We start from the raw sequence: 13,373 nt of genomic DNA, 5'->3' as shown, positions 1-13,373 counted from the left end.
CTTCAAACATGCCCACGTCTCCCCCATCCTAAAAAAACCCGCTCTTGACCCCACTTCCCCCTCCAGTTATCGTCCTATCTCCCTACTACCCTTCCTTTCCAAAATCCTAGAACGAGTCGTCTACAATCGATGCCTAGAATTCCTTAACTCCCATTCTCTCCTAGACCCCCTCCAATCTGGCTTCCGTCCCCTCCACTCTTAATCCCCATTGTACAGATGAGGTACCTGAGGCACAGAGAAGTGAAGTGACTTGCCCAAGGTCACACAGCAGATCAATGGCAGACCTGGAATTAGAACTCAGGTTCTTCTGCATCCCAGGCCCTTGCTTTACCCACAAGGTCACACTTCTACTACGAGTTCTCCAGAAAAGGGTCTCAAGAGTTACCTCTACCTCAGCACCTCAGATGTGGGGCAGGGATATAATATTTTTAATCAGAGAATGAGCACACACAAATGTTCCACACGATTTTAGCTATCTTTCTTTGTTGTCTTTATAATCAATCTCAGTGAATTCTCAGGAAATGAATGTGCGGGATTGTACATCTGAATTATTTAGTGGGGTAAGAGTCACTTTTGGGTGTTTTAAGAGGAGTTCTTCTAATTTTGTTTGCTTTGTAATTGGCATAAGATACTATTGTTCGATCAAGGATTTTAAATGTTATTCTTATTCTGATTTTAAGAGCATTTAAAGCCAGAGCTTAAAGTGCTTCAGAGAATTGGAGAACTGTGGGAAGTAGGTTTTCGAGGCTGGTTCAAATTCTATGAACTAGAGCCCATCAGAGATCTATGCCAGTGCGTAGTACACTCCATTTGACCTGGCGACACTGAAACAAACAACAACTAACAAACTTGCTAGTTGCTCCATGGAATAAAGGATTAGTAAAATGGAATAAATTGAGCTTTCTTTCCCTGCTCACTTGTTAACTGCTGACTATAGACCACTGGGATAGATAGAAGCTAATCAGGATTTTGTTATGGTGTCTGTTAGGCACTCACTTTGCCGAGCATCATACTAAGCGCTGGGATCGATAGCTTGTCAGACATGGTTCTTGACTAACTCTGAGGGAGGAAGATTTAATTACCATTTTACAATGGGGTAACTGAGGTGCAGTTCTGTCTCCTGAGTGGGGTTTAGGGCAAAAACTAAATTTTCAAAACCCAATTCGTCACCCTTATATGATCCCCAAATCTCTCTTGGTCTTGGGGGTAAAAGATGTCTCAAATAGTCCACATGTTATGGATGTTCCACTCTCCACCACCTTCTGATCACTTAGTGCACTATCGCCAGGTTTTTTGCAAGTTCTATTTTTTGGTATTTGTTAAGTACTTAGTATGTGTCAAGTACTGTTTCAAGTACTGGAGTAGCCAGTAGTTAATTAGGCCTGATACAGTCTAGGCCTCACTGACTGGATCTTCCCAAGGAGAAGGGATGGTAAGGTTTTTTTGGGGGGGTGGGGGTTTGTATGGGAAGCAGCGTGGCTCAGTGGAAAGAGCATGGGCTTTGGAGTCAGGGCTCATGAGTTCGAATCCCTGCTCTGCCACTTGTCGGCTGTGTGACTGTGGGCAAGTCACTTAATTTCTCTATGCCTCAGTTCCCTCATCTGTAAAATGGGGATTAAGACTGTGAGCCCCACGTGGGACAACCTGATCCCCCTATGTCTACCCCAGCGCTTAGAACAGTGCTCGGCACATAGTAAGCGCTTAACAAATACCAACATCATTATTATTATTAAATTGTACACAGTAAGCGCTCAATAACTACATTTGGCTGAATAAATGAAAATCCCTGGTGCACCCCCAAGCCGGTGACCTCTGATCCTTTCTGGGCCTGGAACTCTCCTAATCTGACAGTAAAGGCTGCTGGGGAAGGGATGGGAAGGTAAGGAGGGAGGGGCTTCTGAATACCAGAGGGCTGTTTCTCTCTTTCGCCAGGTTTCCCAGAATCACACGATCCCACCCATTTTCCGCAGGGCATGATAATAGCAGAGACAATAGTAGAGATAATAGCGGAGTCCCATCAAGCAGATTACCCTCCAGGGAGAGAAGTTACAAGAACAGAAAGAGAAGTCCGAGAAAGCCGGCAAGGAATTGCTGAATTGTACGTTCCAAGCACTAAGTACAGTGCTCTGCACATAGTAAGCGCTCAATAAATACGACTGAATGAATGAATTCACGGGTCCATTAGCCGTACGTTAGAAACCAAGAGTCTTTTGGTGCTTCAACACTGATTTTGATTCAGTCTGAAAGTGGTCACGCTCAGTCAGAAAAACCCCATCAAATACGGTTTTCTTTTCCACAGAGATCTCATTTGAAAGCTCTACCCTTAGGGGATAGTTAAGCCTCGATTGACATTTGCCCACCAGCTTTGCCAAATCAAATGACTAACCCAGAAATGGTCAGCTCAAATTACCACTACTTCTAAAAATTGTGGTATTTGTAAATCACTTACTATTTGCCAAGTACTGGACTAAGCGCTGGGGTAGATACAAGGTCATCAGGTCCCACATGAGGCTCCCAGTCTAAGTAGGAAGAACAGTGATTGAATCCCCGTTTTACAAATGAGGGAACCAAGGCTCAGAGAAGTTGAGCGACTCACCCAGGGTCACCCAGTGGACAAGTAGCAGGGGTGGGATTAGAACCCAAGCCCTTGGCCTCCCAGGCTCTTGCTCTTTTTGCTAGACCACATCGTTTCTCTGGCAGGCTCTTTTCAAGGCACAGAAACATTTGTGATGGAGCAGCTCTTGTTCACTTAGCTAGTTTGTCACTCCTGGAAACTTGGCCTACGACTCTGTGGTCTACATGATCTACATGTCAGGGTAATGAATTATGCTGATTCTGAATCTTGGACCACAGGACCTATGAAGGTGGGGTGGAGGGAAGAGAGAAGGAGAAATTGTGGTGGGGTGATGAAAAGGTCAGTCAGTCAGTTGTATTTATTGAGCGCTTACCATGCTCAGAGCACTGTACTAAACACATGGGACAGTTGGCAGACACACTGGTTGATAAAGAATTGGCTTCAGTGAACTTCTCAGCCTTCCCTCTGTCTCCTTTCTTCCTTCTCCTCCTCTTTTCATTCATTCAGTCAAGCGTATTTATTAAATACTTACCGTGTGCAGAGTGCTGTTCTAATCGCTTGGAAGAGTACAGTATAAAAATGAATAGACGATTTCCGTGCCCACAACAAGTTTACAGTCTAGAGGACTCCACCTGCTGTTGATCTCTCCCATGTTATCCTGGGAGGGGCAGGGTGAGTGCCGGCTGGTTGGACACTGAATCTTGGTTTACCAACCAAAAGGCCTGTTGCCTTATTCTAGTCAGTACTGCAGGCAATTTTGGACTAGCCAGGGTCAATAAACGCCCTGGGTATTGACCAACTTATTTTTAGCCAGTTAGGATATTTCAGCAGCCTCTCTCATATGCTGTTTGTTTTTCCTTAGACAAAATTCAAAGAACATTGTATTTGAGCAGAGGTCTTCTGTTAATTTTCTTTTCTTGACTGGGATGCAAATGAGCAGAATATAGAGACACAAAAGAAGCAGCCTAACCTAGTGGATAGAGCATGAGCCTGGGAGTCAGAAGGACTGCCCCACATGGGGCTCACAGTCTTCATCTCCATCTTACAGATGCTGTATTTGAGGCTCAGAGAAATGAAGTGATTTGAAGTCACCCAGCAGACAAAAAGCAGAGGAACCTGGGATTAGAATCCAGGTTCTTGGGACTCCCTGGCCCAGGCTCTATCCACTAGGCAATGCCGCTTCTCAATTGTGGTGCCTTCATTTTCATTCAATAAAGTAGCTCTCAGTTATTTATTCCGTGGTTGATTTTCTAGCGCATAGATATTTCAAGCCCCTGATTTTCCTCCCCTCTTCTTTATTCCCCCTCCTCCCGACCCCATTTTGGACACTAGACCATTTTTTTTATGGAGATGGGCATGTTAAGGAGCTTAACATCCAACTGGTGGAAATACATAAAGCATACATAAAGAATACAAAAAACTGACAAAATTACAAAGATACCAGAAGATCTACGGGAAGAGTTAGAGTAATTAGAAAAAGTACTAGTGAAGACCTAGCCACGGGTGACCATCTACTTTTTCTTATATTACATTTGTAATATAAAGACTTTCATTTCTTTTTCTCCTGTTTCCAAATGTAGATGCAGGACAAACTCTCATTTTAGTTCCCTCAAGAATCTAAAAATTGGTTTAAAACTCCTGGGAAGTAAAAGATTTGTTCCTTTTGATAGGCAGGACAGCCAGTTAAATTGTCCAACTGTGTCCAACTTGATAAAGTTGTATCTACCCCAGTGCTCAGAACAGTGTGTGATGCATAGTAACTGCTTAACAAATATTTTAAAAATCCAATAAAATGACCACCAGTTTAATTGTTTAAAAATGGTGGAGAAGTCATAATCATCACAGTGCTTGGGTAGAAGCATTACGAACCTTTGTAAGTGTATTTCCATTTTGTGGCCACTGCCTGATGTAGCAGAGAAACAGCATGGCCTAGTGGAAAGAGCACAGGCCTGGGAATCAGAATGACCAGGGTTGTTCTCATCCCTGCTGCTTGATTTGTCTGCTGCATGACTGGTCTGCTGCATGACCTTGGTCAAGAAACTTCACTTCTCTGCACCTCAGTTACCTCATCTGTAAAATGGGGAAGAAGACCGTAAGCTTGTATTCACTCGAGTGCTTAGTTCAGTGCCTGGCACATAATGAGCTCATGACAAATACCATTAAAAAGTGTTTTTACTTTCTTCAATTGCAGGTTATGGGAGAAGATATCATTCCAGAAAAAGTCAAAGATGAAGGTCATGCTGAAATGAAATGTGTAGGCTGTACAGCTCTGAGTGCTTTAGTAATTGCATCTGTAAAAGAATTTGAAGACAGGTGGCTCAGAAAAATCGAAGAGCTATCAGGGCTTTTGAAAATAGGGGCCTCTAATAGATAGACATTTCAACCTAGCAGCCGATTTTAAAAGTTCTTGCTTCTGTTTGGCTTTTTGGGGTATTTATTTCAGGCAGGAGTTTAGACTAATAAAAGATGTAGTGAATTCAACTGGTTCTTCATGATGTCTGTACAGTGTTTCCCCTGCGCCCCCGCAACTTTCCACTGTAATTATTATTTTAATTAATTTTAGCCCTTCAATCTGCTATGAGCACTACTTGAATTTTATTTCTTTCAGAGATATTAATGCTTTTGGAAGAATATTTTGTGGGTAGTATATGTTCAACAATATCATCAGTGGTATTTATGGAGTGCTTACTGTGTGCAGAGCACTGAACCAAGGTCATGGTATAGTACAACGGGGTTGGTAGGCATGTGTCCTGCCCACATTGAGTTTACAGTGTTCTGCACATAGTAAGCGCTCAATAAATACTATTGAATGAATTGAGTTTACAGTCTAGAGGGGGAGATGGACACTGATTAAAAAAAATTCCCGATCCATCCATCAGTTGTAATTATTGAGCACTCATATGTGCAGAGCACTGAACTAAGGGCTTGGGAAAGTTGGATATATTGTGGGCAGGGAATGTGTCTGTTTATAGTTATATTGTACTATCCCAAGCGTTTAGTACAGTCCTTCACACACAGTAGGTACTCAAAAAATACGGCTGAATGAATGAATGAACAGAGTAGATAGACACATGCCCTCCCATAGCCACTCGAATTAGAACTCAGGTCCTCTATTGTCACTCTACTGAGCCATACTGCCACCTACTGGCCACCCTTGAGTGTGGTCTCCAGCTCCAGACTGGTGTCAGGCCAAGGTTTATTCAAATAAAGGTAGGAAAAAAAAAATCCCATCTTATTACTTTTCCAAATTGAAAGGCCAGTTGTCTCATATAAAATTTATTCCAGTCCTGCATATGGGATCCTGAAATCAGTCTTTAGACAATATTACTTTTTTATGGTATTTGTCAAGTACTTATTATGTGCCAGCCACTGTACTAAATGCTGAGATAGGTACACATTTATCAGGTTGGACACAGTCCATGCGCTACGTGAGGCTCACAGTCAAATCCTCGTTTTATAGACGAGGTAACTGAGACACAGTGAAGTGATTTACCCAAGATCACACGGCAGACAGGTGGCCCAGAGAAGTGGCAGAGGTGGGATTAGTATCCAGGACCTTCTGACTCCCAGGCCCATGCTCTGCCCACTAGACCACACTCCTTTTTATTTATTTATTCAAATTAACTTATGAAAAAAACCCCATCTGAATTCACTTTCCAAATTAACGGACTTTTGTCTCATATAAAACGTTCTCTCGTCATTAATATATGATCCTGAAAGGCCTTTATCCTAAAGTTAGCGGCCCAATAAATGGGTGAGTTAAAGCTTTCCCCACGGTGGTAGGTATCCAACCCATGTCTTTTGAGGTTGATAGATTTACCAAAAGAAAAATGATTTAATGCATCCAATCTGGTGATTCCTGCAAAAGAAGAAAATGTTACCCTTGAGGGATCAGTCATAAGAGAGACTTATCATCACTGATTTGTTCACTCTTTATGTACTTTCTAAGCCAATAAATGGAATTTTTCCTGTAGTTTCTCTTAAATGGATCAAGTGTATGTGAACACAATAGGTAGCTTGACCTAATGGATAGAACCTGGGCCTGAGAATCAGAAGGACCTAGGTTCTAATCCCATTCCTGCCACTTTTTTGTCTGCTGGATGCCCTGGAGCAAATCACTTCACTTCTCTGTTCCTCAGTTACCTCATCCATAAAATGGGGATGAAGACCATGTGGGACAGGGACTGTGTCCAGCCTAATTAGCTTATATTTACCCTAGCATTTAGTACAGGGCCTGGCACATAGTATGTGCTTAACAGATGCCATAAAAATAAACCAGATAAAAAGGTATAGTCTATGGTCTTGCTCCAACACTGCCCCATGCCCAGCCCTGCTCATCATACTTCTCAGTTAATCAGTGAATGGGGTATCTACCCCAATGCTTAGTTCAGTGCTTGGTACATAATAAGTGATTTGCTTTCTTTAATTTTTTTTTCTCAAGTGAAGCAGGGAAGCAGTGCGGCTTTATGTACAGAGCACAGGCCTGGGAGTCAGAAGGACCTCAGTTCTAATTCTGCCTCTTCCAATTGTCTGCTGTGTGACCTTGGGCAAGTCACTTTTCTTCCCTGAGTCAATTCGTCTAAAATGAGGATGAAGACTGAAAGTCCCAAAAGGAGCAGGGACTATGTCCAACCTGTGAACTTGGATCATCTCTAGCAGTTTGTACAGTGCCTGGTGCCTACTTAAGTGCTTCCCAAATGCTATATTAAAAAAAAAGTGAGTATGAACCCTCCTGTAAAGAAGTGAATTCTAGCCCCCAACCCTGGGACCCTCACGGCAAAATTGAACCGCCATCCACCCCACTGGTAGGAATCTTTCCTTTTCTATTTCAGGGAATGTGTCTACTAATTTTGTTGAATTGTGCCCTCCAAAACTCTTAGTCCAGTGCTCTGCACATAGTGAGCGCTCAACAAATGCCATCAATCTGTGGCTCAGTTCCCTACTCCACGCTGCTTCTAGTTATCAGAGATGAGGTTACATTCCCCCTTCCCCACCAACTCCCACTCCCCAAAGAGAGGGGGATGATGGGGGAAACCGGCGCTGAGTACAGTACGCTGCACACAGTGCTCAATAAATACGATTGAATGATGGGAAGAGGGATGTTTCACCCAGATTTCAGAGAATCTCAATCTTGTTTCAATGTCCTTAGTGGAGGGTGAACCCACAAATAATTGCACTAACTGAGGGCCAAAAAATTCAAATACCTGGACTTTAAAGGCAAGGAGGTTTTTTTGTGCCCTTCGGTGTGTAGAATTTGCTAGTGTAGGCTTCGTCTAAAATCCTCATATTATTAGAGGCCACCCCACATTCCCCTTTGATCTTGTACCTCATCATGAGCCTTAGAATCTGCAATTTGTAGTTAAGTTGCTATCTCTATAAGTGACTTAATTCATTCCACAGAAAGTAGGTTTTGTTCACCTGGGAAAGTTTGAAAACATCAAGGAGCCAGCTGAAAGACCTACCTGCTCTTGGCACTAAACTGAAACCAATGCAGGAATTTCCAAACTGATAATTGATCACTGGGTTGTCAGTCCCAGCTCAGGCCCATGAATATGCCTGGCCTGTCATTAATCAGTCTATCAGTCAATGGTTTTACATAGCACTTATTTTGTGAAGAGCGCTGTACTAAGAACATGAGAGAGCATGAGAGCTCTAATTTATTTATATTAATATTGGTCTCCCCCTCTAGACTGTAAGCTCAGTGTGGGAAGGGAATGTCTCAACCAGTTCTGTTGTATTGTACTCTTACAAATGGTTGGTACAGTGCTCTGCACACAGTAGGCACTAAATAAATACCACTGATTGATTGACTGGCTTTAGATTGAAAATCCGGGGCCTGGGCAAAGCTCCTTGATGCTTTCTCATGTAGCCAACCAAAAGCCCAGTGGAGGGGAGCAGATTCTGGAGTCCCAAGTGGGACAGAAACTTTGTCTGAGGTGATTGTCTTCGAAAGATCCATCTGCGGTATTGACTGAGCGCTTACTGTATGCAGAACCCTGTATTGAGCACTTGGGAGAGAACAGTAATACAGAGTTGGTAGACACATTTCAATCACTAGTATTTATTCAGTGCTTACAGTGAACAGAGCACTGTTCTAAGCACTTGGGAGAGGACAATACAACGGAATTGCTAGGCACGTTCCCTGGCCACAACGAGTTTACAGTTTAGAGGAGGAGACAGAGCATTAATATAAAACAATTAATTATGGATTTATGCATAAGTGCTGTGGGACTGAGGGAGGGGTGAATAAAAGGTGCAAATCCAAGTGCGAGGCAGAAGAAAATCTTCTATTTTCTCCAATGCTTAGTGCAGTTTTTAGGCACAAAGAAAGTGCTGAATAATTACCCTCATTATTGTACACACCTTGCTTCTGCTGCAAGCACATGGGACCATTGTGGGGAGTGAGGACACACGCACACACACCTCACCCCAAGCCTCTTCACCCCCACCCCAACCCCTTTCATGAAGCACTTATTTGCTCATCTTTAAATTCCACTTCTTCCTTCTGCTTATAAGGTATCTTAGTGTCTATTTTCCCAACTAGATTATGAGCTCCATGTGAACGGGAATTGTATCTGCTAATTTTATTGTGATTTCTCAATCAATCAGTGGTGTTTATCGAGCACTGCCTATGGGCAGAGCACAGTACTAGGATTTTAGGAGAGGACAATACTACACAATTAGCAGACACATTCCCATCCATCCCAAGCACTTTGTACTGTGTTGGATAAATTCTACTCTAGAACTTTGTTCTGCTATACTCTCTCATGCTCTTAGTACAGCGCTCTTCACATAATAAGTGCTATGTAAAAGCCATTGACTGATAGACTGATTAATAACAGGCCAGGCATATTCATGGCTTGAGTAGGGCATACCAGGACTGCGGGAGGACATGGCCCAGGGGTCAGCGGCAGGATAGGAGAGAACGGGGGACGGTGAGGAGGTGGGCGGTAAAGGAGCGGAGCGTGCTGGGTGGGCAGCAGAAAGAGAGAAGGGAGTAGAGGTAGGAGGGGACAAGGTGATGGAGAGCCTTGAAGCCTAGAGTGAGAAGTTTTTGTTTCGTGTAGAGGTCGATAGGCATCCACTGGAGGTTTTTAAGAAGGGGAGTGACATGCCCAGTGCGTTTCTGCAGGAAGATGAGCCGGGCAGCGGAATGAAGAATAGATTGGATCGGGGAGAGACAGGAGGAAGGGAGATCAGAGAGAAGGCTGACACAATAATCCATCCGGGATATTATGAGAGCCTGTACCAGTAAAATAGCCGTTTGGGTGGAGAGGAAAGGGCGGATCTTGGCGATATTATAAAGGTGAGACCGGCAGGTTTTGGTGATGGATCGGAGGTGTGGGGTGAACGAGAGAGCAGAGTCAAAGATGATACCGAGGTTGCGGGCCTGAGAGACGGGAAGGATGGTCGTACCATCCACGGTGATAGGGAAGTCAGGAACAGGACAGGGCTTAGGAGGGAAGATGAGGAGCTCAGTTTTGGTCAGGTTGAGTTTTAGGTGGCGGGCAGACATCCAGGTAGAGACGTCTTGGAGGCAGGAGGAGATACGAGCCTGAAGGGAGGGGGAGAGGACTGGGGCAGAGATGTAGATCTGTGTGTCATCTGCATAGAGATGACAGTTGAAGCCGTGAGAGCGGATGAGTTGACCGAGGGAGTGAGTGTATATGGAGAACAGAAGAGGGCCAAGAACTGCCCCTTGAGGAACCCCAACAGTTAGAGGATGGGAGGGGGAGGAGGAGCCTGCAAAGGAGACCGAGAATGACCAGCCAGAGAGATAAGAGGAGAACCGGGAGAGGACGGAGTCCGTGAAGCCGAGGTGAGATAAGGTGTGGAGGAGAAGGAGATGGTCAACAGTGTCAAAGGCAGGTAAAGAGTGAGAAGTATGCAGGTGCATGCATACTTACCCGGAAACAAATGACTTTACTTCTCTGCAGGAAAAGAAATACATAGTGGTCCTAAGACTTACCCCTGTGCAGACATTCACATACTTACACAGAAGTCCTGGCTCTGCCACTGTCTGATGTGAGACTAACCTTTTTCCCTGGCCTAACCTTTTCCCCTAGCCAGACCTTTTCTCCTGGCCTAAGCTTTTCCCCTGGTCTAACCTTTTCCTCGGGTCTCACCTTTTCCCTGGCCTAACCTTTTTCCCCAGACAAACCTTTTCTCCTGGTCTAACCTTTTTCCCTCGTCCAACCTTTCCCCCTAGCAAAACCTTTTCTCCTGGCCTAACCTTTTTCCTGGCCTAACTTTTTCCCCCAGCCAAACCTTTACTCCGGGCCTAACCTTTTCCCCTGGTCTAACTTCTTCCTTCGGTCTGACCTTTTCCCCTGGCCTAACCTTTTCCCCTAGTCAAACCTTTTATCCTGGCCTAACCTTTTCCCCTGGCCTAACCTTTTCCGCTAGCCAAATCTTTTCTCCTGGCCTAACCTTTTTACCTGATCTAACCTTTTCCCCTAGCCAAACCTTTTCTCCTGGTCTAACCCTTTCCCCGGGTCTGACCTTTTCTCCGGGCCTACACCTTTCCCTCAGGCCAAACCTGTTCCCCAGGCCAAACCTCTTTCCCAGGCCAAACCTCTTTCCCTGGTGTAATCTTTTCCCCTGGCCTCACCCTTTTCTGATGGCCTAATCTATTCCCTGGCTCACAATCTTCCCCTACCTTATCCTTGATCTGTCGCCTAACCATTTCCCCTCACCTAGGCTTTTCTCATAGCCCGACCTCTCCCCTACCCTAACCTTATCTCTTAGCTAAACCTTTGCCCCTGGCCTAACCTTTTCCACTGGCCCAAGTGTTTCCCCTTGCCCAGCCTTTTCCCTAGGTTGAACCGTTTCCCCTGGCGTAACCTGTTCCCTTAGCTTAACCTGTTCCCTTGGCCTAAGCTGTTCCCCTGGACTAACCCGTTCTCCTGTCCTAACTGTTTCCCCTAGCCAAACCTTTTCCCCTAGCCCTAAACCTTTCCCCTTGCAAACGTTTTCCCCTACTGCCACCTTGTCCCGTCCCCTAGTATTTTCCCCTTGCCTCACCTTTCCCTTTTCTCACCTTTCCCTGAGCCAAGCCATTTCTCCTAGCCTAACATTTTCCCTGAGCCTAACCTTTTCACCAGTCTCACCTTTTCGCCTGGCCTAACCTTTTCAACTGGCTTAACCGTTTCCCCCGGTCTAACCTTTTCCCTTGACTCACCTTTTCCCGTACCCTAAACCGTTCCCCTAGGGAAACCTTTTTCCCTCCTGTCACCTTCTCCAACAGCCTAAAGTTTTTCTTCCCTTGGCCTCCCCTTTCCCCTAGCCTAAGCTTTTCTGCTAACCTATTCCTCTGGCCTAGCCTTTTCCCCTGGCCTCCCCTCTTGCCCGGCCTACCCTTTACCGCAGGACCCACCTTTTGCCCTCACCTGACCTTTTCCCCCAGTCGAACTTTGCCCCATGGCCTAACCTTTTCTCAGGCCAGTCCTTTGCCCTGGTCTAACCTTTTCATTGACCTAATGGCTTCACCTCGTCAGAACCTTTTCCCTTAGCCGGTCTCTTTCCGCTGGCCTTCGCTTTTCCCTTGGCTTCTCCTATTCCTCTCTCCTCACCCTTTCCCCCAGACTGGCCTTTTCCTTGGGCTTCCCATTTTCCCCTAGCCTCACCCCGTTTGGTCGGGGACAGAGAAGACCCACCCCTAAGCTTGTGGGTCTTGGGTTCTGTTGGGCTTGCCTGCCTTTCTCCCCTTTGGAGAAGGTGAACCTGACCTTGGGCAGGGAGGGTCTCTTTGGGTGGCCGCAAGGGACCTTCCAAGCGATGAGTCCCGTGCTCTGTCCCTGCAAGTGCTCAGTCCCTACTATGGAAGAAAGGAAAGAATGAAGGAAGGGAGGGAGGGAGGGAGGGAGGGAGGGAGGGAGATCCAGGGCCCTGACTTCTCGAGATTCAGGGTGACTCCTCCCGGCCCTCCCAGTCCTGTCCCCAGGCTCACCCTGCACCTGCTTCATCCCTACAGAGCTGGAACTCCTTAGGGGCTGTCTCTGAGGAAGTTGGACGGGTGCAGGGGGTGAGGGGGGGGGGGGGGGGTCAGGCCCGGGGGAAGAGTGAAGCTGGCTAGGGGCTGTCTCCCTTGCTAGCTGGGAGGGCTTCTAGGTCAGGTCTTTTCCCTAGGGACCTTCCTGCGGGACTGGTCTTGGTGTGGGGGGAGCATCCCTCACCTCTCCTGACCTCCAGCCCTGGTTGTGGGTGGGAGGCGGCCGAGTGACCCTCCACGGAAAGAGGGTCACTGGCTGGGGTTTCCAGGGATGCCGGACATGGGTTCTCAGCTCGGCCCCGCCCCTGTCCCCCTGTTCCCCCAGGCTGGGGCTTTTCCTTGGGCCTCCCATTTTCCCCTGCCCTCACCTTGTCTTAGAGCCGAATCTTTTCCCGGGCTCCCATTTGTCCCCTGACCTCTCCTTTCTCTCTAGCCTCATCTTTGCCCCTAGCGTCGCCTTTTCTCCTAGCCCAACCTTTCCCCTACCCTAACCTTCTCTCCCAGCTTACCCTGTTCCCCTGGCCTAACCTGATCCCCTGGCTGAACCATTTCCCCTGGTCTAATCTTTCCGCTAGCCTAACCTTTTCCCCAGGCCACACTTTTTCCCTGACCTTCCCTGTTCCCGGGCCTCTCCTCTCGCCTTGGCCTCTCCTTGGCCTCTATCGTCTCCCTTTTCCCTGGGCCAACTTTTTCCCCTCCTGTCACCTTCTCCCCTAGCCTCATGTGTTCCCCTGGCCTCCCCTTTCCCTTTTCCTCACCTTTCCCCCCAGCTCACCTTGTCCCCGGCCTGCCCTTCATTCCCGAGGA

The sequence above is a fragment of the Ornithorhynchus anatinus genome, chromosome 2 (assembly GCF_004115215.2).
Source record: "Ornithorhynchus anatinus isolate Pmale09 chromosome 2, mOrnAna1.pri.v4, whole genome shotgun sequence".
Lineage (NCBI taxonomy): Eukaryota > Metazoa > Chordata > Mammalia > Monotremata > Ornithorhynchidae > Ornithorhynchus > Ornithorhynchus anatinus.
The sequence above is the reverse complement of the archived record's forward strand: the minus strand, read 5'-3'. Positions refer to the sequence as shown.